The following is a 5,050-nucleotide window of genomic DNA, read 5'->3' as shown; positions in this document are numbered from 1 at the left end:
CAAATCAATTTTGTAAAATACTAGGCCATGTTTAATGCACAATTGAAAAAATGGTTGGGTGTCAAAAGGTTTGATCCACCTCTGGTGAAAAAGACAAATTTCCGCCGATTGAGTAAGAAGCGGGTCAAATTTGAACTACAACTGCCTTATAGTTTGCTTTTTATTTTTTCCAAAAATCATTTCTAGATACATAAGTATATATTCAATCAGAAATACATGGTTTGGTGGCGATACGTCGGGTTTGGATGGTGGCCGAGGGCCCCAACTCCAGAGCGCGCAAACTCGCATGACCGTCGCGTGATCACCGCGTGACTGTGGCATTGCCCTGCATTCTGGACGACATAGGCATGTCTAGTGGGTTGGGAACTCCCCAGGTAGGTGATAGGAAAAAATGACAATAGAAGAATCTAACGAGGAGACCGGACTATGCTCAAACATGAATTAGCAGCCAAGTGTTTGATTAGCGGTACAGGAAATGCACATGGCCAATGGGCCTGAGTTTTGGCTGAGGATGATCATCTACTAAGGACACTATCTTGGAAAATTTTCAGCTCAAATGGAAGAGCCTAGGTGTCACTTGCTTTGCAACATACCAGACTAGACAAAAATATGAATGTTGAAGCTAGACTCAAATGAATGCATAGATTGATCTGAAATTTGGAGGAGGATGATAATTTGGGCATATGAACGCACTTTAAAATTTTCATACCATTTGGATAAATAAAAATGGTACTTCCTTCACAGTGCTCTGCATTGAGCGGAAAATTGGGAAAAATGCTGAGGGAAATTGGCTAGAATAAATGAGCTAAAATTTGGGGGAGGGAGGTTTTATGGGAAGGGTCATGTCGTGGTAAATTTTCAGCAATTATAAATTAACATAAAATATAGTTGCTTCACAAACTGAAAATATCACCAGAAACAAAGATTGGATGTTGAGCTCACATGTATTGTTAGATGGGGCTCAATTTTTGTGGAGAGCTATGATTTGGGAAAATAGAAGATGTGGCAAAAATTCAGTTCATTAGGATATGCCTAGCTAGTACTTCCTTCACAACAGTTCGAGGTGAACAAAAACTTTGAAAATTTGCCGAGGAAGATTTACCAGGAAAATGGAGTTGAATATTGTCATGAGGCAATGATTTGGATAGTAAAGAATGCCTAATTTTTGGGGGAATTTTGGGAATGACAGAAATATAGGTTGCTTCACAACCTAGGGTAAAAATTGACACATAGGCAAAACTGATGAGGTGGCGCCTAGTCATAGCAATCCACCACAACTTACAAGGTTATGACCATCTATATTGGTCTTGACCAGCTAGAAATAAGGCAGTAGATCAGTGATGTCTGCTTTGTGACTATTTCTTGTAAGGAAATTATGACCTTTCTGACCAAAATGGTCGATATAGTTTAGTGTTTGGAGCCCCCCGAACAGCTTTTGACCAATTGATCTCAAATGGTCATAGATCTATGACCAATTCTTCTAGGGTCACTGACAGAAGGTCACTAGTTGACATATTTCTTGTAGTGGTCCCCGTGCGTTTGGCTGCACCCACCGCGCTGCTACCTCTTGAGCACTACGTTGGTTTTTCCTTGAAGAGGAAAGGGTGATGCAACAAAGTAGCATAAGTATTTCCCTCAGTTTTTGAGAACCAAGGTATCAATACAGTAGGAGACTACACGCAAGTCCCTCATACCTACACAAACAAATAAGAACCTCGCAACCAACGCGATAAAGGGGTTGTCAATCCCTTCACGGTCACTTACGTTAGTGGGATCTGATAGAGATAATAATAATAAGATAAATATTTTTGGTATTTTTATGATATAGATTGAAAGTAAAGATTGCAAAATAAAATAGATTGGAAACTTATATGATAAAAGATAGACCCGGGGGCCATAGGTTTCACTAGTGGCTTCTCTCAAGATAGCATAAGTATTACAGTGGGTGAACAAATTACTCTCGAGCAATTGATAGAAAAGTGCATAATTATGAGAATATCTAGGCATGATCATGTATATAGGCATCACATCCACGACAAGTAGACCGAAACGATTCTACATCTACAACTATTACTCCACACATCAACTGCTATCCAGCATGCATCTAGAGTATTAAGTTCATAAGAACAGAGTAACGCATTAGGCAAGATGACATGATGTAGAGGGATAAACTCAAGCAATATGATATAAACCCCATCTTTTTATCCTCGATGGCAACAATACAATACGTGCCTTGGTGCCCCTGCTGTCACTGGGAAAGGACAACGCAAGATTGAACCCAAAGCTAAGCACTTCTCCCATTGCAAGAAAGATCAATCTAGTAGGCCAAATCAAACTGATAATTCGAAGGGACTTGCAAAGATAACCAATCATACATAAAAGATTTAAGAGAAGAATCAAATATTGTTCATAGATAAACTTGATCATAAACCCACAATTCATCGGATCTTGAAAAACACACCGCAAAAAGAGTTACATTGAATAGATCTCCAAGAAGATCAAGGAGAACATTGTATTGAGATCCAAAGAGAGAGAAGAAGCCATCTAGCTAATAAATATGGACCCGAAGGTCTGTGGTAAACTACTCACACGTCATCGGAGAGGCTATGGTGTTGATGTAGAAGCCCTCCGTGATCGATTCCCCCTCCGGCGGAGCTCCGAAAAAGGCCCCAAGATGGGATCTCTTGGGTATAGAAGGTTGCGGCGTTGGAAATAGGGTTTCTTGGTGCTCCTGGATGTTTTCGGGGTATATGGATATATAGGAGGAAGAAGTAGGTCGGTGGAGCTGCGAGGGGCCCACGAGGGTGGGGGCGCGCCCAGGGGGGCAGGCGCGCCTCCTTGCCTTGTGGCCCCCTCGTTTCTTTCTTGACGTCTACTCCAAGTCCCTTGGATCACGTTTGTTCCAAATAACTCTTCTGAAGGTTTCATTCCGTTTGATATTCCTTTTCTGCGAAACACTAAAATAGGAAAAAACATCAATTTGCACTGGGCCTTGGGTTAGTAGGTTATTCCCAAAAATAATATAAAAGTGTATAAATAAGACCATTAACATCCAAAACAGATAATATGATAGCATGGAACAATAAAAAATTATAGATACGTTGGAGACGTATCACGCACCCGTGCCCATGCCCCCCTCGGCGGCATGGGACGCTGCCGTCGACCGCTACCTCTCAGCGGCGCCAGTTGCCGTCCTCCCGCGCCCTGCCCGTCGATCGCGCTACGACATGATGTTTGATTTACAAGTGAAGAACATTTTGTGCTGCCTTGAAGACTTCAACAATGGCATCCCGGAGGACGACAACGACAACGACGGCGCGGCACGTCGCCTCTGCTGCCGCCGGAAATAGTTTTTTTTAGGGTTTAATACTGTATCTCAAATTCTCGATCATATGAATAAAAATTTGTAGTGTGACTGAATGAAAGATAAGGTTTGAATGAACTTGTGTTTTTCTCTCTTAATGTACAGACTTATCAAATGATTTTCTTTTTAAAAAACGTCAATGGTTTTTAAATATAAAACACTCATCGCAAATGTTTTAGTTAGAACATCTGTATGCAAACCGACAGCTTCCCCAGGAAGCCAAGGGAAAATGTGGCGAGCAGGATTTCTGCATCTCTTCAATGCAAACGGTTGTTTTGCATGACCCATGTGTAGCCACGTACAAACAATTGGGTAAGATTTGCATATCTGTCATTTTGGGTATGTTGCCATTTCTCAAACTGGAAAGATTGACATTTGTTTATCTAGTAACATTGCCATCTGTTGACCTTGTAACACTGTGATTTGTCAAAATATGTAGCTACAAATCACTAGCACTATCTAATTTTTGCAACTAAAATCACTAGCACTGTTCATATGGACACCACTAGCAGGCGTGAGTTCATGGACGCATATGCAAATGTACTATTGATTACATACAACAAGTCATCAACCCATAATGACAACGAGGATACACATTGGATTATAGATCATTTCCATCAAAACATTCTAGTAAAGTTTTTCTCACACAACAAATAACAAAGCGATGAAATGAACTTCAGCTCAACCACTCGTCGGTGTTGGAAACGCTTGCTTTGAACCAGAAGTGATTCTCTGAGAAGGGCCCGCTACTGTCAATCTCAAGACCAATGCAAGACTGATCATTGAGGCTGAAGCGGCCTATGTCAGGATCCATATTGGGACGGTAGGGAAGCATAGTAATGTCTGAGGTATAGATACAATTGCTTCTCATAAATGGTAGTAACGTTGTGTCAACAGCAGCTGGATCGCCTTCCACCATCATTGGATTGTTTTGTCCAAGGAAGAGCGAGTTTCCTCCAAGACTTTCAATACTGAACCAGGGAGAAGGTGTTGGCGCTAGTTCACTAGTATCCATCCCAAATACCCTTCAACGGATGTCGGAATAGGTCTGAAGAGTGCAACCATACGAGACAACACCTGCTTCCTTAGTAACATCAGCAGTGCCCTATATATAGACAAGACGAGGTGATCCATCGAAATAAGTTGCCAGGCGCCACTGAGTATATGGGTCATGCTCGTCCTCATGCTCGTGAATAAAATTTTCAAGTATAGGTGGTGGAATGTTCACATGACTTGGAAACACGAGAAGGTTAATTAGTAAAGGGAAACTAGCTAACCCGCATGCATGTGGATGAAACAATTACAATTACGATGGAAGACAAACATACCGAAATCAAAAGGATTCCATGCAAAAACAGTGCCACGAGTGGTGGCAGCAAACACAAGACCCTCGTATTGAATTGCATCACAGTACTCATCCGTGTATAGAAACTGATTTTTGAGCAATATCCATCGAGTCGAACCATGAAGGACGGCAACAAGATTGTCGAAGATAGCGACAAGAAAAGCATTCCTATAACCCCAAGAGCGGTTGGGAACTCGACAAATTGCTATCTTCCGTAGACGATAGTCAGCATGATCGTATTTGAACTCACGTAGAATACCGGTGTACTCAACCTCTGGGCAGTCGTCTGAGATTTTTCAAAGTGGAACCCGGTGACGAGTGTACACATTCACAAGTTCCCA

Source organism: Triticum urartu, chromosome 2A (genome assembly GCF_056163025.1).
Source record: "Triticum urartu cultivar PI428250 chromosome 2A, HENAU_Tu73, whole genome shotgun sequence".
In the NCBI taxonomy this organism is placed as follows: Eukaryota; Viridiplantae; Streptophyta; class Magnoliopsida; order Poales; family Poaceae; genus Triticum; species Triticum urartu.
The sequence above is the reverse complement of the archived record's forward strand: the minus strand, read 5'-3'. Positions refer to the sequence as shown.